General features: G+C 37.4%; 1 long non-coding RNA gene across 1 annotated transcript; it reads right to left on the minus strand.

Annotated features, from left to right (window-relative positions):
- Positions 1-3,077: 3,077 nt before the first annotated feature.
- Positions 3,078-23,528, minus strand: LOC115485076 (uncharacterized). Its single transcript, XR_003945815.1, has 2 exons — positions 23,434-23,528; positions 3,078-3,254 (listed from the first exon to the last, which is right to left on the minus strand). It is a non-coding gene; the product is annotated as an uncharacterized LOC115485076 (long non-coding RNA).
- Positions 23,529-27,767: the final 4,239 nt, after the last annotated feature.

The raw sequence follows: 27,767 nt of genomic DNA on the forward strand, positions 1-27,767 counted from the left end.
CTTTACCGTCTGGAACGCGTTGCAACAAGCTCATATGACCCGTGCAGTACATGACCTACGTTTTAGGGAGGCACAACACTTGATTGCATTACACACTATTTCATGCTACTATTTAGAAAGAAAAACATAAATATTCCAGCATTATTTATAGAGGTCTGCTGAAGATGGCCCCACAATTCCTGTGGGAGTTGCATGAAGGAGGAATTTTGTCACATGGTGTCCCACAGTTACAGCATTTTAGAAGTTTAGTTTGAAAGCCAAAAAGGAAAGGAGGAGAAAGAGCAGATGTTCTGTTGACAGCAGAACAAGACATATTTTTCTATCATTTTGATCCTTCTTGTTTGATTTCAAGTAATTTAGTAAAGGAGAAGCACCATCTTTCAATGTGGACGCATTTATTAACCTATATTTCCCTTGAGAAAAGGTATGTTTAAATAAGTTGACTAATAATGTTAAGCAAACTGTGAAACTTCTCCAAAAGAACGGCATGAATTAGATGTCTGTCTTCTACCTGGTTACCCATTTTATTAACTCTGCAAGACCACAGCTTATTTATTATTGTTTTTCTGTGACATGTGATTGATATTTGCTACTTGTTTTAAAAGTTATAGAAGACACAGGACATATGAGCATTCTTATTACTGAATTTTATTTTTCCTCGTTAAATAAGGAATGGTGCTGATATCTTTTAGAGAATATTGACCTCTGTCATGTAAAGATTTATTAAGTGTAGCATCCTTCACCACCACAGCAGATAATATTGGAAACAAATACTCATAGAAATGTGTGTTTTCATGTATCACAACTATCTTCAACTCAAGTGGTCCTCAGATTATTATGAAATGGCATTAAGCAGGAATCACTAAGGAGTAATGATAACATCCTGAACATTGCACCTTTTGGTGATGTTGCCTTTCTTCAGTCAGTGATCTACTGGCTCCTTAGCTCTTTCCTCTCTTTCTTTCTTTTGTGAGCAAAAAGACATCAAATATTGGGGGAAATTATCTCCTATTCTCTTTTCTGCTGGAGGCAGTGGTGAGAGGATTGACTTCTACAGCTTTTTTCTTCACAGAATGCAAACTTCATCACAAACAACACATGCTTGCCAAGACAACCGTGTCCGCTCCATGACCGCCTTGCCAGCATCAGCAAGGTAAAAAACTCTTTTGGCTCTCCATGTGGTGGTGACAAGTAATATGAGTGTCTGACCTGCATACAGAAATTCACATTGTATGATTTAATTTTTTTTCTTGCATTTGTAAGAAATGGGTATAATTTGCCCCCTCATTGTTGTCACCACAGGAGGAAGCCATTCAAGTCTCTTCATTGCAGTAACATGCTGAAGCTCTTTGAATGGCTCAACAAATCTTTGACTTCATAATTATTAGGAACAGGTCTCCCTTTCAGAAAGGAAGATAGTTTTGAGGTTTCTCTGTTGATTTTGTATTTCATAGCTTTCTTTATTTGATTGCTAGAAACCACCAGCAGAAACCTTAAGAGAAAGAGAAAATGGACATGAAAATTCTTGTTCTTAAAGTAGTGCAGCAACTGAAAAGGAGCAGATTGGAATGAATATATAGATTGGGTAGACCAGGACCTCAGAGAAAGGTGGGACAACTCAATGACAAATGACAACTGAATGACAAATGATCTTAAAATGATCAAGCATGGGGTTAGAAATTTATAATGAAGACACTTTGAGGAGCTTACTAAATGCTTTAGTAGGCTCCTACATGAGCAAGGCTTGTATGGTAAAGGTCTTAAAGCCCTGCTCCATGTACTGACAAATGAGACCTAGATCAGACAGGTGCTAGAAAATTCTGGGTGGTGTAGGGTTACTAGTGGTTCATGCCTGCTCTACTTTCAGGAAACATATAAACCCTTTGCTGCCTCTCAGGTGAAGCTTTATTTTGATGCATATCAAGTGGATAAGAAATAATTTAATTATATACCAATAGTGAGAGAAGGCACCTCCAACAACTTCTATAATACTTGCAAGCTTGAATGAGAATATTTTGTAAGGTATTGGAGGTTTGTGATAGAATTGCAAATTAAGATAATATTCATACTTTTGCATTTCAACTGTAGAGCAAAACCACTGAGACTGAATTATGGTGTTCTGTAGAGTATTTTTCTGCTTCCAGTTTCAGCAAAATTGTGATTATTATGAACTGTGGTTATTGCCTTCTATTTCATGTGTAGCTTATTGATGTCCCATAAACTAAAAGTTCCCCTCTCTCTGCCATTGATGATATTCTTTGATGTCAAGAAAAGAATATCATCAATTTTCTTTGATGAAAATATATGGTAATTTCTAGATAATAATAATATAAATCATTAAGATATTGTTTCTCTTTTTAGCAGGTTTATATGATGTAAATTACACAACAGACTATTCACTTATTGATGTGAGTATTTTGTAGTGATAGAATTAGTGATAATTCTAGAATAACTTTGGATTTAAATAAAATTCTTCTTAAGATTTAAAAAAGACTTAAACTGTTACTTCAGTTAGATAAACAGTAATCTTGAAGGTAAACATTTGAAAACTGCTCTGAAGTTACTAAATCAAATGACAAGTTTTTCTGCTTTAGAAAACCATACATGAGCTGTTACTGTCATTTACTTAATAGTATAACAGTAATCTTCTGTGGAAGAAAGAGGGTAGTCGTGGAAAGTGCTGAACATTTTTGATATTTAGGATGATTGAGAGCAGTGATTCTGGACTTCCAACCAGACACAGAAGGAAGAACCTTGCTTTTTAATTTCATCACAAAATGTTTGTTAGGGGGTACTGCCTCAAAGTAGTTTAGGAGATGTGAGTGGATAGCTGTATTCTAGAACTGATTTCAGTGTTCAGATGAGGCAGCAAATTTCTGCCTAAATAATATGTTTCTCAACAGAATAATTCTCTTTCCCTTTGTTTGAAGACAGTCTGCTTTTTTTGTGTGTGTTTTGTTTCTATGGCTGCTAATGCTCATCAATATGCTAACAGATATTCAAGGGTTAGCTCTTCCACCTTCACATAATCTCAAAAGAATGGTAGTTGGGGTTTACTGAACACAGCTCACACAGAGTGGGAATTCAGGCCTTTAATGGTACAGTTTTAATTTACCTTATTTGTCACTAATGCTAACAGAGCCAGTCTTATGTTTGCACGGCTCCTGAATTCATATCACCTGCCTCATGCTGCAGCTCTTTGAGGTCATGGTGTTTCACGGTCAGTGCAACAGGGCAACCAACGAAGCCGATACCTAAGGAAATAAAAAATAACCCATATTGAGCCAGATGAGTTCCTGAATCCAACTGCCCCTTTTATTGCAGACACATGTAGGCAGAAGCAAGAAAGCATAAGCTTGTATTGGATTAAGATGAATGTTAAAACAACGCCTTTTGTTGTAAAGCAGTTCAAGTGGCAAATAAAGGTACATTTAATTACAGTTTTAACTCAGGCATGCAGTGATATGAATTTCACACAAATCTGGATTGTGTGTCAGAATCAAAAATGCGATGCTGAAATTCGTTACCTGTTGCTGGCTTTGTGTGACAAATGAAAAACTACCAATAATTCTCTGAATGTATCCTGCCTCTGCAGAGATTCAGGACAACTTTTTCAGGACCAAAAAGGAAAACAATGTGAAATTTGGACGCAAACTGTCATAATGGATGAATATAGCATTATCTTTTCTGGAGTTGTATTATTTCTTTGAAAGAAATACAATATATTGGAAAGCATTCACAATAAATTGAAAGAAGCAGAGTAATGGACAACAGAATTGTTCTCAACACTCAGTATTTTTATACTCATGCAGTTTATAAATCATCTCTCTTACTATCCAAAAGGTACAATTCCAGCTTTGTGAAACTGAATGAAATTAGATAATCTGTCTTAAAACAATTTGAGTTGTTAGCAAAAATAGAGGAAATGAATCTATAATTCAATAGCTAACAGCTATTGACAATTAGAAAGCTATACATTCAAACACAGGTTAGAACAGCTTTGCCTTTACTTTCCTGAAATTTGATAATGGCAAATGTAGCAGAAGGGGATATCAGTAAGTAGAAAAACACAGTCTAAAAGATGAGTAGATTATCAATCATTTTTAAAAGAATTAATCTATTGCTACTCTGTGCAGAGCTTTTCTGGACCTGTCTTTGCTCAGTAAGACTATATGTGATAGTTACATTACATTTCTGCAGTGAATTATTTTAAATGTGTAATCCTGCAGTTTTTCTGTGATTAAAAGCAAAACCAAGTATTTGCTCATCATGGTTGGCACATATGACCAAAGCCTGAGCGGAAATAAAGATTATGGATTCCAAATGATATTTCCTAGTGTTTACCATTGGTCTGATCATTACCACAAAGATTTATCAATGGCACTTAGCTTCTTTTATCACAATCTGTCTGTATGCATAAAGTTCTTTGTGTAATTCTCATTCATTTACCAGAGAATATAAATATGTTCCTCAAAAAAAAAAAAAAAAGAAGCTCTGTTAGTATATTTGCATTTATGCAGTGCCTAAGCAGACAGAGAATGATATCACAGTTTAAACAGTTCTCCCAAAGCAAGCCAACAATACAGCTCTTCCAGCAGAAGAAACTTTACAATGTTTTAATTCTTTTTCATGAAGCAAAGCACAGTGGAGAGCCTCGCTGTCAAATCCCAGCACATCTTTCTGAGAATGTTGCCTACTCTGACTCACATTTATGCTCTTAAATTCTGACGGAAAAGTCTTCTAGTTCTTTAAAACACTGATATTTTATATACATATTGTATCAGCAAGAGTGTGGATGTTTTGTTGGAATGGGAGGTAGGGAAACCCAGGAGAACAAGATCTATGCCAACTAAGGAGAAATTAAATGCACCGTGTTTACCAGGATTACCATAAGCCTGAATATTCCTATTCAGATATGCTTTTTTAGGTATTCATCAATAACATGGTTAACTGGAAACCTGATACCTTCCTGAGAGCAATAATGGGGAGCAATCTGATCTGAATTGAGAGAGGCCCTTAAAATGGTGCCTGTGGGAGAAAATGTTAGAGCTGTTCATGCAAATGGTGTTGAGAGCAAAACCTAAATGCTTGGAAATGTGTCTGGATACAGTAAGAAAAGGAATTTGAGTAGATGTGATGCAGAAGTGGCTTCTTCATGAATATAGACAGCTTATTTTCTCCAAAATCCTTTCTCCACCTTCTTCTCAAAATGATAGCTGCTTGTACTTTTTTGTTGAAACCTGGACATTTATTTTCATGATAACCTGGTGCTTGATAGCAGTCAAAAAATGAGACATATTTTGCAGAGATGTTTGCTAAGTAGTCATGTTATGTTACACTGTAAAACCAAGTAGGAAAGACTGATCTTTAGCACTCAAAGAGATTTTGCATCCTTCATCGCAAAAGACTTTTGTGTCAAGAGTGCACTATTGATCAAAATATCAGCAGGCTTGCAGCACAGCAGCCATTTGACAATACAGAAAAAAAAATTACTTCTGTCCATGAAATGTAAATCTCCTTGTCAGACTTCCAGTCTTCCTAGAGGTATACCTATAATCTAACTCTGGCAGAAAATAATAAGAACTTCTATGAATAAACTTACTGTCAGTAGCAATTATGCTCTGCATGGACCATTGAATGTCAGATAGCATTCTGGCAGAAGCCAGGCTCCTACATCTTGATAACCTGACCAAACTGTGCAAGAAATAAAGGCTAGCCTTCAAGCCTAAAGAACTAATGGGGGGCCAAGCAGTTTACAGTGCTGCTTTGTCACTCCCCTGCCTTTGCACCAGTGGCACAAAAGCAGCAGCCCCTGTCCTGGGGCCCTGCTGCCCAGTGATGACTGCTGAACTCATCGTCCTTCTGCTTTATTCATGTCTCTCTCAGGACCCGTCTTGAAGTAGGAACTGGTAGGATTACTGGCAGCTAACCTGTGTGTTAGGCATGCCTTTGATTGGGTTTTGATGTCTTGGTTTTAGTCTTTTGTAGTTACAGTCCTTACTTCCTCTCTTTTCATTAGCATAGTCAGAGCAATTCCTGTGACAGCCCAGTTTTCAAGTAATATTTTCTAGGCAAATCTACCTAAAAAAAAAAAAAAAAAAAAGAAAAAAGTATTTTCTTTGTACTGAGACACAGAGAGATATTGAAATTTTCCAAAGCAATTTCTTCTTTTCACACTGCATGAGTTCATGTTCTGTCAAAACGCACTTTTAAATCTTACTGTGGCCACTTGGAAACATATTGGCACATCTCAGGTTTCTCAAAGTCAGCACGCAAATGGAAATCTCACTATCAGCCTTGGAGCCAGAATGTCCTCTGGGTCTCACAAATGTTATGAAATGTAATCCTACCACAATATCATGAGGGATAATGACTGTCCTAGGCATAAGGCATTTTTTGCCTGCCTTCTATCTCTCAAAGGTGCACACCACAACCTGCACTGAGTCAGGTGATAGCCTCTGAAAATGCTGATTGTCTTCCTGATGCTGTCATTCTGCAAGAGAAAAGTAGCTCCCACCCTCTCAATATATATTAGATAGTTTCACCAATATAATGAATATAGCATTCCTATTACTAGCAGCAAGTCATGTTAAGAAAGAAAAATGGCACTAAAAAGAGTAAAACCAGACAGATTTCTTGGCATTTTGCCCAAGAGCTCTGGCAGATTTTGCGGTGCTGTGCTATACAATATGCCAAGTCTAAAATACAGAGAAAAGGCAATCCACAGGATACTGCTTCACATGCTTTCCTATGAGGTATAAGGAAGCCTTTAACCAAAGCCATATATCTTTTGCTATAGCATTTTTCTACCTGCTCTGATTACACCTTATTGGAAGACCTGTGCTGGCTTCAATCTGCCTGCTGATAAAACCTTGCTCATTAGACAAGCATTTCTTAGACGGAAGTAGATGTGTATGATCCAAGCAGCAATAGAAAATCATTCTTTTCTATTCTATCCATTTTTTCATCAGCATTAAAAATCAGCTGACAGAAGGCAAAACATTAAACCGATAGGTTATTAATAATTTTCCTTAATTTTTTAATTTGCTTTGCAATATTCATTCTGGGAGCAAGGCAGATAAATCACACTGTCTGATGAGCCTAAACAGTTGGTGAGTTTGCCTTGATAAAAACCCTTTTCTTAAAAGAAAAGTTATTTATCTACTTATTTTATTTCAATGTTTAGGGAAGCCAATAGAGATGTATGTGTTAGCATAACTGTCTTTCTATAAGGTTGGTGCTTTGAATCAGCAAATGTGTCATTTGAGGAAATTGATATAGTAAGCAAGAATTCACTATCTTTTAAGGTTTGAGAGGGCTGTAAAAATAGATGAGTGTATCACATTTATGTTCAGAGACAAACAACAATCTACTATACCTGCGCCTTCACTGTAACAGAATTATTCAGTATTGATATTAAACTCCCATACTTCTGAATTCTGAAAACTAAGCTGTGCTTCAAAAGGTCAGCAGAAATGGCACTGTCTTGCAATTCAGACCTTTGGATGTGATCCAGATGCACTAACTTTATAGGATGATAAATAATATCTTAGCATACTGCATTGTCCTGTGTTGCTTTTGAAATTTTTCTGGGTTGTGCTTAATGATTTTACTTTATCTTGATCATCTGTTTTTCCTTTTTGTTCAGTCATTTAGTAACGTTTACCAAGAGAGTAGATAATTAAGAAAGGCTTGTTCAGTACTGTCTAAGTAAGCTGGACTTTCACAGACAGGTGTCAGAGAAATACAACCCTCCATCAGATCTCATAAGTCTGAAGTAAATAAACAAGTATTTGAGTACTTGATCCACTAACACAGAAATCTGCTACTTACCACCTGTTTTAATCTTGTTAACTGAATAAAAAAGTGGAAGCAAGGAAGGATTTAGCTGAAGTTTTCTTTAAACTAGATTCTTGCTAACAATTTTTGTACTGTTGTTTATAATGAATACATTTTATTCCCACTAATTTATATGGATAATAAAAAAGGGATAGATAGAGTTAAATTTTAACTATTAATTTAAAATTTTGAAGGATTACTTTTTTTGTTCTTTTTAAGAGTGCCCATATCATCATGCATTCAGAGAATAATGATTTGAAATTTAATTTTTTGAAATTTATGACATAACTTATTAATCTAAACACTCATGATTTTGAAAAAATTGATAACATCAAACTGGATACTAAAGATTTAAATTTCTTTAATTTTACCAGAGTAAGCTTCTTGTATACACCATCCTTGGCAGTGCAGGCTGTACAAGTTTGACCAGCTTAAGTCACTCAGACAATTTCTAGGGTACTTTTCATCAGTCATAGGAGAATGTGATCAGAAGCCCACTCATGTATCTCTCCTACAGAAATTATCATAAAAAAAGACAATATTATATTTTCTTTTATTTCCCCCCCCATCTTAGAAGTCAGTTCTGTCAAATATACCTTCCTGACCACAGGGTTTTTTTCCCCGACTGTGGTTCAAAATCAAAAGAAGTGCATGGAAATTTTTCAGAGGAACTTTTTTTCAGGCATTTATTCCATTTGTTGCCTGGTTCTCTTTTCTCTTTAGCCATGCCCTACTTTAGCACTAAACAAGATACGAGTTATGTGGGCCAAGACAGACATCTATCGTGCATATAATAAGAGTTTAAGTTCTGGTTAGGCCCTGCTCTTTCCTAATAGGAAGGAGAAGTATTGTCCAAAGTGAATGGAAGAATAATGGAACAGTGCTTATTGAACAACATGAGATACATACAGTTAGAATAAATCCAATTAGGACTGCAGAAATGTTGATGCTCAGCACTTTCTTTTCCCTATCAGCAGCATATCCTAGTTTCTGTGGGCTATAGCAAAAGCAATAGTTCTTATACCTATAGCTGTCATAAATGCTGCAATACCATATATGTTGAAGACAGAAAAATACAATTAAATCTTTCTTAAATGCTAACCTTATGAAAACAACAGTATATCCTAGCAATCAATAAAAAATTGATTGGCCATATGATCCAAGTCTCTCAGGTATGCAACTTCCTCTTCTGTTGAAGGAAAGAGAGTCATCAGGAAGGAAGGTTCCTTGGAGAGGCAGAAACTGATTTCTATCTCTTCTCTGGAGGTCAGGTGCTTCTCCATCCAGAACCCTGTGCTCAGATTTAGCCTTTGTTTTATTCAAGATTCACACTTGATTTCTTTCCCCTTTTATGCAGAGCTCTCATTCTAAAATCGTGTTTTAAAATAGCCCTAGTTAATCCACTCCATACTTTCTTAATTATATTAGCAATCTAAAGTGTGTCAAAATAACATACTGTTCTAAAGCTCTTACAGTACTAGTTTTCAATTTATTCACAGCATCCTCTTATATCCCTTGATACCATTCAGTATCAAACTGGATTTATCTTGCCTTTTTCGCCCGGAGATGTCCAGTATTTTTAGGAGCATTTTCCAAAAGCTGGATTCTGTAGTGTGTGTAATAAGCTTCTATTATTTTTTCTGGCACGGATTTGGCATATTTCTATTGGCATATTTCACTTTCTAAATAATTCACTGGCATAACTGAGCAACTTCCAGGGAACATTTCCTTTCAGTATTCCATCTGAGAGCATACCATTTTGGCATTTTTTACTGTCTTCACATTCCTTCTGTGATTTTACACCATGCAGGCTGTGCTTTAACACCTTAGTGCTTATAGTCCACTGCAAAGTAGTCCTTTTCTCCAAAACAGGTATGTCAAAAGGTATAGACCACAGGACAACATGTGAACATAGTCCTTTTTATCCCTGAGCACCCAGACCAGCTTCAAGGCTATTCAGCTCTAAGTCCTCCTTTTTACTAAGAAGTTTCCAGCTAAGTGGAAGTGGTGGAGTTTCAGAGCATGTGTAGATCCAAAAAAGAAAAAAAAAGAAACTCCAGATAGTGCATGTCTAGGTCTAGGATCAGAACTGTGTATCCATCACAGATCTGCATAAGTATCTGCTCTAAGCTCTGCTAAACTGCATCTTGCAGAGTCTCCCAAATGATGAGCAAGTCCTGTAAATCAAGGGATTGCAGTTTAGGAATCTTTTCTCCAACTCCAAGGTAACATCTTCCAGTGAGATCACAACAGCAATGGATGGAGGTTGCTGCTGCTGTTGCCAATGCCATAAGACTCAGTGCTGAATTCCAGTCCACGGGCTCCCCCAGATCAAAGAAAAGTGGTTCTTCAGAAGTGATATTCTAAGAGATTTTCTTCTCAGTGCTTCCCACAGCAACTGGAGCAGCCAAAAGCACCAGCTGCTGCAAGATAGCTCCTAAGCTGAGCTAGACCACACCTAACGCTACACCTCACCTGGCACAATTAACTTGTCTACCCAACAGGAAAATGGCAAACATTCATGTGGCTGTGTGTGCCCCACACTCAGTGATCCTCCTCTTCTCTGGCCCCTCTCAACAGATGACACAGGAGCACTCCTGGGGAGTGATTCTGGATATTCCATCCCTAGCACAAGGTTCCTCTCTTGCATACATCTGAAAGTGACTCAGGGCTGACAGGTGACAAATAAATTAGAAGTGTTATCTGTTTTACATGGTGTGTGGAAATGTATCCAGTGAAGCAGTTTTTTTCTCTCTGTAACCCCTTTTAAATATTCACAATGGTTTTTCAGCTCAGGCTCAAGGATACTACTTACAAAACCAGCATCCTTCTCAGTCTCCCTCTCTTCACCCCAAAGCTGCTTCCCACACCCCCAGCCTCTGCCTCACCTTCCAGACAGCCTTATCAGGTGGGCTGAATGGTGCAAAATCATCAGTAATTATGCAAGTCAGCACACCTCTATCTTTTCTGAAAACCATGCTTCACTTTGCAGCCATCCCCTATCAGCGCCAATTAGATGTTTGGCTCAAATCATGGCCAGCAAACAAGCACAGGGAGGCTCCCACAGCTCCAGCCACCCTTTCCCTGCCCCCTTTGCCTCACTGCCTCTCCCCCTAAAGCCTTGACAGCAGCCTGCCCACATCAGGCACATGTCAATCAAAAAGCATGGCCCAGAATAGTTCCTGTGCTGGGAATTACTCAGATAGCCTGGATCATCCCATTCTTACCATGACCTTACAGGGTCAGTGCTGCTGCACATTCCTAAGGGATGTGATACAACTGGGCCTCTTCCATCAAGTGTCACAAGTGTAAGAAAACCAGGATTAAAGTGCAGAATTTGACTTTTATACAAATTTTTATGTCCTTATGATTTATTTTCTGGTTTATATTAGCATATATTTTGCTTGACAATTTATTTATGTAATAAAACAAAATAAACATGTCAAATATTTAGTTTAATACTATTTGTGCCAATACTTCAAAAAGAAATGTTCAAATTAAATAAAATACAATTATTGTATTAAACTTTGAATTTTAAAAAAACCCTTGAATTAAACTTTCTATTTCACCAGCCAGATACATTATTATTTTTCAAGTTCAAGATGGACATCTGTGAAATTTTCAAATTTACTGTTATTTTATTATTATTTTGTAAGAAAGTGGCAACAAACATTCCATTTGGATTCTTTGAGTTCTACAGTAAACCTCACACTATCTCTCAGAAAAGCATCTGGTTTTTTTTTTTTTGTCACTTTAAAAGCTCTTTGAATTTCAAAATGTATCCTTCTTCCCTTCTTTTAATAATTCTGATGAATCTGTAAAGATGTTTCTGAACATCTGTCTCTCAAATTCCTTGAATATAAATGGAGGTGTCAATGCATTAAGGTTCAACAGTAATCTCCCAATGCATTCTGTACTGGAGCCTCTTGCAGATCCTGTTCATCAACAAGTTTGCCTGTTCATCGTATTTTTCCAGACCATCCATCAGGCCCACAAGCAGATATCCAAAATCTCTGATAGGTCACCATGGAGCAAGTCTGGAGGTCTTAGTTAAATTATGAATTCAAGCAAAATCTAAAGTTATAAAAGAACACTTTACCCTTAGTTAAATTATGAATTCAAGCAAAATCTAAAGTTATAAAAGAACACTTTACCTGGATTTACAAGACTCTGAACCCCTGCCACAGCAAATCTGTGTTCTAGACTCATATGCTCATCTAATAAATATCAGTGTGCATGGTGAAAGTAATCAAGCTGAAATGTATTCTAAAAAATGTATCTAGATTTAAAAAAAAAAAAAAAGCTTTTGCAAACACTTACTCTTCCACCTCTCCCTCATTGTTTCTTTCTCTTTATGTCTGTCACTTGTGCAAGTTCGTCCATCATCTCCACTGGCCCCAGAGATCATCCTAAGTTGTCCCCTATGGGCTGGGGGATGTTTCCCCCCAGGACAAGCCCACCCCAGGGCATCAGGCACCTCCCTGCTGCAGAGACTTCCACTGTTTCAGGCACTCTGGTTGGGCTATAAATATTAGTCTCTCTTCTGATTATGAGAAGCAATTTTCCTGAATTTTCTGCACTGAGTAGAAGAGTTAAAAGCTTGTGTGCTCCTTTCCCGAGGAGTTACAGCCAATTCCCTTAGAGATGGTGTGCTGGGTCAATTATTTTTCAGGATCAGTCAAAGAATGCTCTGGCACTGTGCACATTCACCAAGAGCTGCTCACCTCCTCTTTGCAGTCCGGCATCAGAAACCTGGCAGATAAAATGGGAGAGATGCTTTCTTACCTGCCCTTATCACTAACTTTTGAAGGAGACAAATACACAAATTAAATCTCCTTGACATTCTGTGTGCTTCAGACATAGTATCAGTCAGGATACTATGGGACTTTCTGGGACTTTCTGGATCTTTATATAATATGTCTTATGTTGTCAATACTATTCATTATGTTTTACACTAGGGAGGGAGACAGCAACAGATGGAAGTAAACTATCTTGATGCAGGCCAAAAAAAAATGGAAATCCCCATGGAACGAAGGGTGCAGCAGTCAGCCTGGCCATATAACTGCAAAGATACACATAAAAAACACAAAGATAACAAAGAAAAACTCTGGGGATTTTTTCTTCTGTTAAAAAAAGATTAGTTTGGTTTCGTTCTTATAAATCTCCAAAGAATAATTCATTTCCCATCCTGGCTATTTTTAACACACTTCACTGTATTTAAATAAACCAAAATATCCTAAAATGTCTTCCATTAACACCAGAAGAACATAAAAAGTCTCATTATAGTTTCTTCATTTACTTAAAATATGGAGGGGCTGAATTTAAAAAGAAATAATTACAGCTAATGTTTTTAACTGTTGGCCTGGTAATAAACTAAAAGCAGAACAACTTGAATGCATTATTTTTATGCAACTAAGCTTATATTCTATTTGTTTAAATCCCTGCCACTCTTCCAATTAATTTAAATAGCACTGACACAGAACATTTCTTTTATTGAAATTACACAAGTTAGACAATATTAAAATACTTTTTTGTATATGAGCAGCTAGGAGAAATGAAGGATAGACATTTCTTTCACAAATTAAAAGAAATGGGTCAAATGTTTTGTTTTACTTGATATTTTAAAGATGACTTGCAAACAGCCCAGCAGCAGTACTAATACTTGACTCCTCTGTACTAGATGCAGTGTATTATTTAAGGGCAGTGCAGCACTGTGGTGTATTCTCTGGCGCTGTGCTACACCCATCGTTTTGGTGCTCAAAGAATCCTGCCCAGGCAAGCTGGAGGAGGGGCTGGGGGCACAGTTGTCCTCTGTGACCTGGGGCAGTGGGATGGGTTTCCATAGGCAGCAGCATCTCCCACACCTCGTTCCTGGCTGCAGGCTTTCTCCTCCACACCCCACCTGCTGCCAGCTCCAGCACTCCTCAACTCCTGCAATTGCTCAACTCCTGCAATGTCCTGAGTTTCGCCTGCCGAAACTCAGAAAAACGGGTGAAAACTTTGCTGCTGGGCTGGTGAGCTGAGGCATTCTGGGCATTCTGAGGCCAGAGCCTGAACAAGGGAGAGAAATCCTGTGGCTCTGAAAATGGACATGGAATGCAAGGACAGGAGGAGACAGAGGAAGCGGAGGGATTCTTTCAACTCTCTTGGCTTTGCTGTGGGAGACAGACACGCTGGCTGAATGGCAGCTGCATTTCCTTCTGTGTGTTAAATGAGCTGTCCTCTGACCCTCTGTGTCATTGAAAGTCACACATATAAATAAGACATTCTTCAATAGGTCATTTGTAATTGGTCCAGGCGCATACGTTGTGAACAGCAAAGTGAGACCTGGTTCATGTCTAGGATTCCTAGGAGCTGCAATAGAAATAGCAACCATTGCCAGGCACAGTGGATTTTGCTGCCAAACATACAGATTGTAGAATCAGGAGTGGCACAGAAAATCTGATGAGGAAACTAGAAATATTCCTACCTATTGTTAGATCAAGCTACTTAATCATCTTTGCAGGATCAAGCCCTTTAATGCTGATTTGAGAGAAGCCAATCTCTTCCTGGAGGAAATCAAAGAATTTCAAACGAATCTGTAAATTCGTTTAATGGGTAAAAGAAAACACAATGGGTAACTAAAATCTTAGACCTGATGCTTTCTGTTAATACATCATTTTCAGTCTCATTTGTGAGAAATGGTTTTGGCTCCTGTTCCTCATTTGTTTTCAGAAGAACTGAGAAGACTTTAAGCATGTAAAATTGCAAAAGTACAGTCTTAATTACCATCAATCACAATTAAATTGTCTGTTTCAAATTCTGAAGCTTATATGATTTTAGCTCAAAGAAACTATGTTTCTAGTACCCCATTTCATTATCTTACACTTTTTCCTACTGAAGTGAATGAGCTACTTTATCAGTCTTGAAGCCTTATCCAATCCAATAATTTTAAAATGGTTCTCTCCTCTTCTATTTACCAGTCCAGTCCAATTTAGCATTATCAGCAAATTTATGTACGTTTGAAATTGCATACTCCCTTCAAGGTCATTTATGTCCACAAAGAAACCTGCAATAAAAGAATATTAATGAGACAGAATGAAAGCAATTAACTCACAGTTGAAACGTACCTGGTACCTCCCGTGAAACAAAAGCACTACATAGTACTTTAGAGAGCTTTTCAGGTGGCACCTTGTGGTGATCAATTAAAAAAGGCATATGGTACATTTCAGTCTTGTTTGTGGTTTTCCTTCCTTTTTTTGAGTTCTTTCACGACCTTTAGCCTAGCTTTAGTAGTTCAATAATAAATTAATATCCTTTCCTGGTTGGTTTTCAAGCAAGAATGCCTGTGGAATCTCTTCCTGAGTGCTTGCCATTGGGAAACCTGATTATGTAATTCTTGTGCAATGGCAACAAAAGCTTAAATTTCAAAAAAACCACCTCCTCAGTGCATTTCTTTTCTTGTTCCTGTATGGTAGACATGAAAGGGAAATGGAGTGGAAATTGGCCAAGCTGCAGGCAGGAAAGATCAATATGAAAAGACTTTCAGGGAGATAAATGTTATTAAAGATTGCTATTTTTCGCCTAATCCACAGTGTGTCACCATGTTCAGCAAGCATCTTGAATAATGGATCCCAACATGAACCGTGTTTCCATGGAAAAACAAGGCTTCTATGCAGTGGACAGAAGTCCAGAGAAACAGATGCAATGTTTCATTCCTGAAATGACTGGCCTGTTTGGGCTGTGTCTTACTCATTCTAAATTATTTAGAAAAAAATAAGTGATTACGTGGTGAAAAATTTTTCACTGAAAATAAACATTACCCCTAAAGGTCTTCCCTTCAAAGCAGCCTTTCTTTCTTTCTCACAGAGTTTCTTCCAGAACAAATGTCAAAAAATTGACAAAACAAAACAAAAACCCCAAAAACAAAATAAAAAAACCCAAAACTAACCAACCAAACAAAAAAAAAAAAAATCCAAACCACAACCACAAAACCCACACCCATGCATTCAAATGACCACCTTTTAATACTTTGAATTTACTTGTTTCTGATGCTGTGAAAATGAACTTCTAAACATACTGCCTCATGTCCAGTGGCCTCCAGCAGTTCCCTTCTCTTCTGCACCCATTTGCAGGCTGGGAAACCACTCCCCACCCCCAGCAAGCTCAGACTCCTTCCTGCCCACCAAAGATGCTCCAGGCACCCCAGGGGTGCCCAGCACAGCTCTGCTGCCTGCAGGCAGCCTCAGGGCCTCTCTCCAGAGACAGCATGGACCTCTCTTTGCTCATGCACCACGCCTTTAACTCAGAGTGTTCTTCCCTCTCCCTTGCACCATGATTTTTCCTGAGTTTGATGCTGTTCTGAAGAATGGAATCAAATGCTTTTGTGAAATAGGAATAGACCTTTTTTTTTTCCACTAAATCAGCAAATTAAAGAGTTCAAGCACAAGAGTGAGACACCTTTATTTCCCCCTTCAGGAATTCATGATGCATTTTCATCAATAAATTATAGTGCTATAAAGCCTTCTAATTATTTTCTTTTGGTTTTCCCTAACATTAAAAGCGCAGTGCACACAATTTCCATGTGCTTGCTCCACAGGGGGGAAAAAAAAGTGAGAAAGATGATTTGGCTTGATTTTCCTTTCTTTCTGGAGGGCGCACAAGAGACAATATCAGCCTTTAAGTTCAGGAGACACAAAACACGCTGAATTAGTTGATCAAATGTACAAAAATAATAAAATTACTTAAATCAATCAATATGTGCATAAGATATAGCACTCCTTCCTAAGCGGGCCTTAGATAATACTAAAGAATAAAGACTAGAAAATAAAAGCAATCACGTGGCAACTTTTAGTCAGAACCAATTAAGAGTTTTATGCTGGCAAACATATTTTTCACATTTTTTCTAAAATACGAAACTATCTCAGTTTTTTTTTCCTAAGCATTATAGCTATCTTTTCAGGAAATAAAGGCACATTTTTATAATTATTACTTTTATAGTTTTCCTATGATTACAAAATGAGTCTCATTTTGTTTTTCCCATTCTGCAGTTGACTCCTAAAGTACTTTAAAAATTCAATTGCTTTATAAGAAATAAATGAACAAATGCAAGCATTGTCAGAATGTTTTTTTACACTTTTGTTACTAAAATTATGCTAATGCTTGCGTGGAGTCCAATATTTTTTAAATTCAAATGACCTTACATTCCGGGACATTTTTAAGATGGTATTTACAATGTTTCTCTTACTGCACAGAAGGGGCAGGAAAGATGGTAAGGGACTTGTTATGTTTATGACCCTCTTCAAAAATGTGGTTCAGATATTAGCACTGTGTAGCATGTTCTCAGAAATTTGAGAACTATTTGCCATTATTTCTTACGCTTTCTCCTGTCATACAATTAGAAATATTCATATTTTATCTCAATAACTGTTGCTTTAAGACAGTCACTAAATAGATGTGCAATAAACATTAACCTATTCAACAATTTTCCTCTATACTCTCCAGTTACCCAAATTATTCACATTGATTTTTTAAATTATTCAGCTTGTTCTTATATGCAGTAATTTGTTGAATCAATTTAGGTTTAATTTTCTATTACAGTCCCATAAATCTTCTATGTGCTGCTACGCCTTAGTGGTATTGACTCTGAGCAAACAATTCAGGGGCTTCAGACATTTTTCAACATTCATCACATTAAACATGTTCAAAATTTTCCCCTCAGATCCTTACTTCTGAGAACTGAAATATAGGCAGTAACCTATTTAGGACTCAGAATATTTCTTTCATTTCAAATATTGATGCAAGTGATATAGGCACCTAGAAAAAGAGAGAGAAAATTAAACTCATTGTTCTCAGTATATCACATGCCATGATTCTCTCGTTTCTGCACTCAATTTCCTCTCTCTTACTAGAAAAACAGTAAGAAAGCTATTTTAAACAATCCTTCTAATTGTTGAATACAGTTCATCATTCATCTTGATGGATCACAACAATAAAGGGAATGTTTTGATCCCAAAGTACAATCTCTTCTCTGATCCCTTTAATTTCAAGCAGTTTGTTCTTCCCTGGAAAGTCCACACATTTTTCCTTTAGCTGGATAACACTGGTATATGCAAAGCTTTGTGAGGTCAGAAGTAGCATTCTTCGCAGGCTAATAGTCATGAGAGCTCCAAATTTGTGGATTCTGACTGTTGACAGCTGTGTTCTGTAGGTGCTGAAAAAAACGTTTGCATCAGAAATTCATTTCCGTATGTTACGGATGAGCAGTGGGATGATTGTCTCTCGCAATTAAGGGATGACCATTATGTGTATGTTAGGAGAAGTTTTATTCATCTATAGCTATGGTTTTGTGATTTGTTGTTTGGACACGCTCTGCTGTCCCCATAGTCCCCTATCCTCCCGCCCCACAGGGTTGCCAAGAGAGGGCTTTGGCAGTCAGGACATGCGGAGGGCGGGGATGCACACACGCCCCTTGCATGGGCGTGGCATGGCAACACCTGACCTCCAATCAGGTTACAAGAAAGTAGCCTCCACCAATAAACGGCAAAGAAGAGTTGGCTGACAGACTTTGGGAGGGGCCAGGGTTGGCTGAGGCCACTCCCAGGGTTTGTATAAAAGGCAGAGTGGCCCCTTTTGTACACGTGCTTGTGGCTGCTGGGTCAGCAGCTCCCAGCGCACGTATCCTTTTTCCTCTTTCAGTCTTGGTTGTATTTTGTAAAGATTTTTAATAAGCATTAGAGATTTTTAAAAGTGAGCTTCGTTTCTCACACATCCATCATTGTTACATGCAGAGAGAGCTGTGGGAGTGCCTGCAGTTCGACCACATGACTCTGCGCGTACGGGAAGAGACTTTAAACTACCAAAGCAGATTGTGCTGCCCAAATCATCTTGTCTAAGAACACCATGGGCTGAGTAGTCAGTGGAATCCATTCCACAGTTACAACAGCGAACATCTTCTTTTTTCACCAAGCCTGAGCTCTGACTCATGTAAACTGTGTAAAGTGAAAAAACTGGATTGAATTTATTCTGACCACAACTGAGTCTTCTCGGCTACATCTTTCCGAGAATCTGAACCTTTAATTTCCTCTTTTTTTTTTCTTTTCTAAGTTCTTACTTTTCTGCTACTGCTTCCTTTCAAGAGCATGGAATTTCAGCAATCTGAAAAAGTAGCTGTGTATGAATTCTCAGGAAAAAATTGTGGACTTCTGCATAGAATGCTACTTCTGAGTTCACAGACAGGCAAAAACTTATTCAGCAGTTTTGATGGCTTAAGGATAGAAGGATAAGACTTCTTCCTAATTTTATCTTGAGTTTGACTGCTGGGTAAAGACAAGCACTGATTGAAGCCCATAAAGAATCAATAAGCATGTTAAGAAAAAGATAATTATAACCTTCATTTTTGGTTCTTCTCTTTCTAATTGAGAAATCAAAATTCTCCAAATGTCATGTAAACAGTAGAGAGTGATCTCCATATACTGCACTTCTCTGAGCTATACATCCCAAGCTTATGTATACAGACACTCAAAAGTCCTATCCATGTGAAGACTGGGGTGGGGGGGGAGGCAAGTGGTGAAACTGTTTGGTTTTATGTATTTAATTACATTTCTAAAAAAAAAATGAATATTTAAATCAAACCACAAGTATATCTAGGTGTTAAGAATTTTTCCAATCATTTTTTGAAGAAAAAGTGAAGATTTTTGTTCTGCACAATACTGTGCTGAAGTAGGTTCACACACTGGATGAAGGAGGACTTCCAAGTGCGTATTCTGTCTCCATGAAAACTGAGCATATATTCTGACCTTTAGTTTCCTACCTGATAAATATGTGCAGTACCACTTTCTTGTTTTATGACAGATTGCTTCTTTTAAGTGTTTGTGGTGCCAGAACTTTATTGTCCCTACGAACACAGATTCCTTGAGAGACCCTCAGCCTTTTGGAAGGTGTGGCTTGTCTTTACAAACTTGGGTTGATGCTTCCCCAATGTCTTGGCAAAGCACAATCCGTGTGCCAACAAATTTTATTCTTTTATTCTAATTTTATTCTTTAATTTTATTCTAATTTAATTCTTTGTTCTTTAAACTCTTCATTCCTTCTATTGGTATGTCATTACCTGTCCTGTTTAGGTATGTAGACTTTTTTATGGAATTCTTAAAGGTTTTTTTTTGGGGGGGAGAAGTGATAAATGTTCACTCTGTGCCACCATTATGGTGCCTATCAATTGTTTCTGTCACTTATTTTTTTTTTAATTATCTCTTTAAAAATCTCATTTTCATGCAAATTTAAGACAAGATATGACATTTTGCCTTTGTAGATAGATCCTGCAAAAAAAAATCAAGTGCCAGTACCCTGCAATGCTCCAGGGACTTTGTACAGCAAACATCATGAACAAATACTTGCTTCAGCACCAGCTGAGGTGTTGCTTCTCCTGCTGACACTTCCTAACTTCTCCTGAAAGCAAGCACTTCAGGTATCTGAGGATTTAGTCTCAGCTTGCTGATAGGACATCTGTTCAGGCTACACGGGGGTAATTGCAGTCTCCCATTACCATTGTGTTTCCTCACCCTCTCGACCTCTGTGCTGGCATTCAGGATGTCAATCATCTGCCAGCCTGATTGTCATGTTCTCATTTCCACACTGGGCAAGTTTTCCGAGAGCTGTGAGAGGGATTGTTGCCATGTCACTGGCTGCAGGCTGATAGCCTGGGCACAGCTTTACAAGGGCTGTCCAGAGAGTTTTCACAGAACTGCTCACTGCTAGAAGTGCCTTCTTTGAGAACAAGATGGGATAAAGAGGAGAGCATACAACACGGAACAGGACTGACTTTTCTAGTCAGCCTGCCAAGGAAGGGCTGTGCTGCTGTCCCTGCAGTGCTCCTATTAAACCTGTGCTCTTGAGACGGTTATTTTTAAAAGCACATCTGGTGGGTCTTCCTCTTGTGTGCTGTTTTTGTTTTAGTAGTTTCATATGACTTCTTCAAGACTAAATACGTGTATGCAAATTTGTGTTACTTAGTTTGAGAACTTTTATTCTTAAGGGCCTCATAATGACTGATTATAGAAAAATAAAAAGGGTGAAAATAAGGCTAAACTAAAAATACTTAATGGCTGATGCAGAAGAAGTATGAAATAATTTCTCTGACTCAGTTTAATATTACTGTAATGATTGGGGGTGGGGGGGGAACTAAAATACAGCTACCCAGAAACTCGAATGAGGGCATAATCTTGTTCCTATATCTACTACACTTTCAAGAGTGAACAAAGTTCATTAACAAAAATACCTGATTAAAAGTATCCATCAAATATAGAGTTTGTATTGCCAGGTTCAGATACTGACATAGATACAGGCAGAGATAGAGATGCACATAGAGATACAGATAGGTACCATAAAGAAATAGATCTACTAATGTAGTTTCATGAAAATTGTCTTATAAAACCATTAATTTCTTTTGCTGTTACTAATTAGATGCCATAGCCATTGTTACAATCCATGTACACAAATGTGTTCACATTTATACCTCAAATTGGGACCAAGGAGGGTAAATTAGTCAAGGAACTATTATTTATTATTTTTTATTATAAAAATATTGTTTATACTAGTATCTTGACTGGGAACTCCATACTTTGTTTTTGCTAGGAAAACAAATATGGGCCTTGATTTTTTCTAAATTGTATCGGAGGAGGTGCACATTTATAGCTACATTTTTAACTAGACACACAAAAATTTGTGTCCTTATTGATTTGGTTTTGACTGACCGTACATGAATAATTTTATTTATTGTAAATAAAATGAAGACTTGTATAATTGTTTTTATTCCTTTTTAAGCATGATTTATATTGACACTATGCTGAGGTAATCAGATATTTATAATTCCATAAATTTAAATTAAAACATTTGGGCCTAAGATGATTACTATTAAAAATAAAAAAAAAAAAAACAACTTAGGAATGAAATGTAATTTAAAAATAAATTTCCATTCAAAATCTGAGACAAACCATTGAATCACATTATCTCTATTCAAAACCTGTTGCCTTTAATCCAGTAAATAACTGCAGAAAACTGAAAAAGTGCAAGGAAACAAAGTCAAACAAATCCTAAAATATAACCTGAAATATCTGTGTACATTGCCTTACCCTCTGTCTTTACAGGAGAAATATATTTCTTGTATTTTTTTCTGAATACATAAAAGATGTTACATTTCAATACAAAGCAATCATCTACTTTTCAATTTTTATTTTTAATGCATTACAGTATTGGATCTTAGGACTAATGTGGTAGTGGTGTGAAATCACATACAGAATCACAGAATATTCTGGGTTGGAAGGGTCCCACAAGGATCACTGGGCCCTATTTTTAAGTAAATGGCCCTTACAGGGATTGAACCCACAATCTTGGTGTTATCAGCAGAAGGCCCTTACAAATCAGATTCAACAATTTACTAATTTTTTGCAAATAATAAATTCATATATATAATTATTGTGCAGTTGAGATTATAATCATCATTGCTGTATTTATCAATTGCAAGTACATTTCATAAAACTAAAGCACTTATTCTTCAGTTTGTCCACCTAACTTCCCATTCGGTAATTAAAAATTAAATTAATGTTATGGATAAGTGGTGGTAATTAGAGTCCATTGCATACAAAATGGCAACATAATAAAATGTTTAATGTATTGACAGTGATTATCCACAGCTAAGAGTTCTGTATAGCTGAAACTTCTTGAGAGTCAGATACCAAAGGGACATGGCACAGAATTAAGCACATAATGAAAATACCAACAAGTCCTCTGGGCACTGAAAGAAGAAGGCAAATAGAAACAAATGCTTCTTTGATGTGTTTTGTAGCCAAACTAATGAAATGAACATGGCTGTATGGGGGATCAGATGACGATTTGTGTGGGTGGCATATTGTTTATATAAGTGGAGTTTAAAATTTAAATCAGTACTTGTCTTCCTTTATACTTTGTAACCTCTGATTCAAGAGAAAAAGGTAAATACAAAATATACAAGAGGATCAATGACACAGAATTTACATCAGGATCTTGAGCATGTTCAAGAACATTTAAAAATATATTCCTGTGTTTTTCCTACAGAGGAGTTCTGTGAGCATATCTATAAATAAATATAATGTAAACGTTTTTAAATCCGCCTGTCAGGTAGATGTAATCAAGTGTCAAATAGAGAGGCTATGGAAAATGTAGGGTGGACTTCAAAATGAGAGGAAGGACAGGATTAATTGCTCTTACTGTTCATGACACGGTAAACAGATACAGGTTAAAACAGCAGAGCTTTACATCTGCAGTTACACAGCAACCATTGTGCATGAAGAAAATGTTGTGGGTTAACACCACACCTTACCTACACTGAAGACTTTTAATGGGTCTCTAGCTCAGAAAAGAAAAAGCTAAGGTCAAAGTGCCCAAAAAGCACACAGTCAATAATGGTGTACAGTACCTATTCACTCTGAGAAATTAAATGTATACTGCATGTATACATTTATATATACTTAATCAATGTGGGGGATGAACAACCATCTCAGAAAAGACACCTGAGATCAAATAATCCTTGGCATTTTCACTTTCCTGTGAAATGGAAGGGGAAATTGCAGAGGCACTTACCTACACTCCCATGCTGAAGGCATTTCAGAGAGGGATTCCCCAGATTAGCACTCAGCTGACTGCCCCATAGCTGCTGCATTGCCAGATCCACCACCCTGGCTGCTCTTTCTCACCGTGAAGAAACATGTGCTGTTCAGGAACTGTGAGCCAGAGCATGTGGGGATGAACAGGACACCCAATTCCAAAGTGCACATCTGACTTAAACCAAAATGCCCATGCAGAGACATACACCATGACTGAACTGCAGAGGGAATGTGCAGGACTGGGCATGTGAGGGGCCCAGCTCTCTATTTTTCCGAGCTCTTCTGGGAACTGCCACATCTCCAAATGTCTCTGCTTAACCAGAAGCTGTGCAATTTGCAACACTTCCCTTCACAGTAACTCCCTGGGAAAACATCTCTTTAGCCACAGGTCTGAGTAATTCCTGAAATGCATCCAGCTGTTACTGTATGCCTAGGGTTGATCATTATTACAGAGCTGGTGGCCACCACACTGAGTCTCTGTACAAATACACTGCCTATTAAAAAGTCTGCATTTTGGTTTACTCTATTCACATTCTTCTATAAGGTGTTAGCCACTGCATGTTGAATAGAAGTCCGGACAACATTTTTACCCGGAGGGAAGGCCAAGACCTAACTCACTAAATGTAATGAAAAGCACATCCAAGGTGAGTTTGATCTTGACAAATACAATTATAAACTGTTTTGATGGGATCTGATTGTCTTGCAAGTGGGAAAGTTCAGTGGACTGCTTCCAGCAGTAAAGAAAATTGTTCTTTTAATTTTTCACAGAGCAGGATAAAATATTTTGTGAGTATCTGCAATACCAACAGAGAGCCTACCCTTCTTTTAAAGACTTGGATTGAGTTGTCAGCCAAAACATAAGTCATCTTAAAAGACAGCAAGAAGTTTGGCTGAAATGAACAACAAAGGCAATGAAAAAGAAGAGCAAGAAATGATCACATTTCATCATTACTCTGAGTCTTTCCAGCTGTTGACCAAAGTGACATGGACAGAATAAGAGCAAGACTTGGTAACACATCTGAGTTTCCCCACACTTCTGACCTTGTCCTTATTCTGTGTAAGAGTTCACTTTTGAAATTAGGAGATATCTTTGGTCTGTTTCTAGCAGAGGAGACAAAACATTTGCTTTGCTTACCACATTCATTATGGCAAAAGCAGAACCTGGCAATGAAAGAAGCAGGAAAAAGGATCTAAATCATTCTAATCATAATGTAAATCAATAATCAGGAAATCTTGCTGTAATGAACGTTATTATCTTGTTTTTCATTAGTGGATTTTAGGTAATGCACAAAGGAGGGTTGTTTCTCATTAGTTGGTAAACCCATTTTACAGTTTTCTTATGGGTAATATAGAATTTACAGACCCATTATAGAATGGGTTTTTCCTACTGGAAAGATCTGTAATGTATAATTAAGAAATTATAGATTTCCACACAAATTTTATCTGCGTTTAATTTCCTTTGTTTTTTCCTACAAAATAATTTTCTTTGTTTCTGTATCTGTAGAAATTATATTAACATAGAAAATGAGATGTGGCTTAAAAAAGAAAAAGCAATATTTTAATTTTTTTTAGAATTAGAACTGATGTAATGAGAAAAAATATGGTATAGAGTTAGTGAGCTGAAGGAATTCCTATTCTTATTAAGAGTTTGGAAACAAGTAAGTCTAACATTTTCACATTTCCATCATGAAGGTGAGGAAATTGGAAAGAAAAGGTATATCTGCTTTTAAAAGTCCAGGTAGGTTTTGTAATTGTGGAACTATTCTTTGGGCTGAACTATATTAATAGATTGAAAAAGTTATTTCTTGAACATCCTCAGGATGCTAATGCTAGGCAGAAGAATGTGGGTCCCTAGGCATAGTATCTGTCTCTTAGTTTAGGTAGAGTGGAAAGGATTTTTATCTTGAGTCTGGCTTGACTTCGTGTCTAATTTCAGAAAGAGCATTCTGTCTCACCCTTCCCTGTTACACCACTATGTGTCAAAACCTGCAAACAGATTTAAGTGTATCGGAAATCATCTACAGCTTAGATGTCTCTTTTCCCACTATTCTGAAAATTTAGAGATAGTCTTATTGATGTTACATAAAATGATGGCTGATTTAACATCAGGAGTGTTAAATTGTAAAGCAGAATATGTTCTCCATCTTGCCCTTTGGCTATAACGTTGTGTATCTACCTGAAAGCCTACAAAATGGTGATACTGCAGGATGATTTCCTGTTCCCATATGTTTTACCTTAATAAGAACTGTAGACCACCTGGTTTAACTAGTTAATTTTAGAGACAACCAGGGAATATATAGCTGTGGCTATAGCATAGTGAAAGGTGCATTAAAGTGAATTATGTATTTTAAAGCCATAATAAATGAAGTAGCAAAGAAAATTATTCAGGGAGTTGACCAGTGGCCTAGATTCTAAGCTGTATTACTGTATTTGTGCAAATTATAGCTTTGGTAAAGCGTTTCTGCAGCTGATTCCAAGAAATTTATTATTTTAAGTGCGTAGTGATTTGACTACTTTGCTACAGTATTAATTTAGTGTGTTGTCATACAGTCCAAAGATCAGAAGTTCAGTAGCCAGTCTCCATGGCCAGCTTCCAAACTACTGATAACTCTCTTATCCATGGGAACAGCTGATGTAATACCAGTTTTCCATTGCAAGGTCAGTTCTACCTTCATCTGACAGAAATTGAAAGCTGACCTGGTCATCTGCAAGTATCTTCTTGAGCCACTCTTTCTCTGAAGAGCAAAAAGATATATTCAAAGGCTTTAGTTTGACAATGATGAGAAAGTAATCAGGAAAAGTCAATATAGTTTCACCAAGGGAAAATCAAGCTTGATCAGCCTGACTGCTCTCCACAATGGAATGATTGGCTAAGGGGATGAGGATAAAGCGCTGCCCATGAAAAAGCTTGAAATTAATAAGGTTTTGATTCTGCTTTCCACAGAATTCTGATTTGGAATTTGAGATAGGCAGGACAAACAGACTGAAAAGCAACTGGACAACCAGAACCAAAGGCAAGTAATCATTAGCTTGACACCTGGCTGGAATAGCTGCTTAGCAAGGAGTCAGTACTGACACAGTACTGACACAGTATTTCTTGGATAGCTTCATCACTGACCTGGGTGACAAGACAGAGCCCATCAGAAGCAAATTTGGGAATAATACTAAATCAGAGGGAGTGGTGGCACTTCCAAATTAGAGCTTCAATCCAGAAGGACCCTGGGAAATTTAAGCATTGGACCAATGGGGATTGATTCCACCACAAGAAGGGCAAGAGTTGCACCTGGGACAGAATAATCCCTTCCATCAACCAAAATTGGGAACCAGCTGACAGCACCATCCATGGTGGGAAGGACCGGGGTGTTACCGCAGAGTATGAAGCAACTGTGCCCCTCAGTCACAAATGCAGAAAAAGCAGCCACACCCTGAAGAGCCTGATTTAGAAGATTAATTCATCTTCTTCCATATAGCTGAGGCTGTGTCTAGAGTACAGTGTGCAGTTTTGGGCCTGCTGCTCCAGCTGGATATTGAGGAACTGGAAGGAATCCATGGGGGTTATCAAGACAGCTAATGACATGTGACATAGGAGAAGCAGTATAGAGAAGTGGGATTGGTCAGTCTGACAAAGAGGAGGTTGACAAGTAATTTAATTCTGTCCTATAACTACCTGAACAAGTGTTTCAAAGTGACAGAATGAAATTCCTCTCTGTAGAAAAGGAAAGGAAGGAAAAACAAGAGGCAGCAGCCATGACTTTCAAGCTGAAAGTTCAGGTTGGACTTAAAGAGCAGCATTTTCAGGACAACAGTGCAGTACTGAAAAGGTTATTGGAATCCAGAGGGACTGTGGAAAGTCCATCCTCAAATTAAAAGTTAGCTGAACAAAGTGAGAGCTGGCCCAGTTCTTATACTCCAATAATCCTTCCTCAAGTAGCAGAAGTTTCTTCCAGCCAACATTTCTGTGAGTCGGTGATTCCCTCAAATTCTGCTTTCTGCTCCAGGTTAATTTGAGGATGAACATGGAAAAAATCCTGTCTGTTTGTTTAATGTTCTTTTTATGTGCCAGGCTGGTGGGGACTGGAGTGATTTTCAGGGGTTTTTTTCCACAACATTTTTTCAAATGAAAAATCTGAGCTGATTGAAGAAGAGACAACTGGAATCACTAGGCCAGTTACTGTAGTTAATATCAGAGGATTAAGAACTGCCTAACCCCAGGGGAAAAAAATGGTGTAATAAAAAAAAAAAAAAAAAAAAAAAAAGAAAACAAAAGGAAACAACTATTTGTAATCCTGGACACAAGGGGTTTATTTGAAA

Source organism: Serinus canaria, chromosome Z (assembly GCF_022539315.1).
Source record: "Serinus canaria isolate serCan28SL12 chromosome Z, serCan2020, whole genome shotgun sequence".
Taxonomy (NCBI): domain Eukaryota; kingdom Metazoa; phylum Chordata; class Aves; order Passeriformes; family Fringillidae; genus Serinus; species Serinus canaria.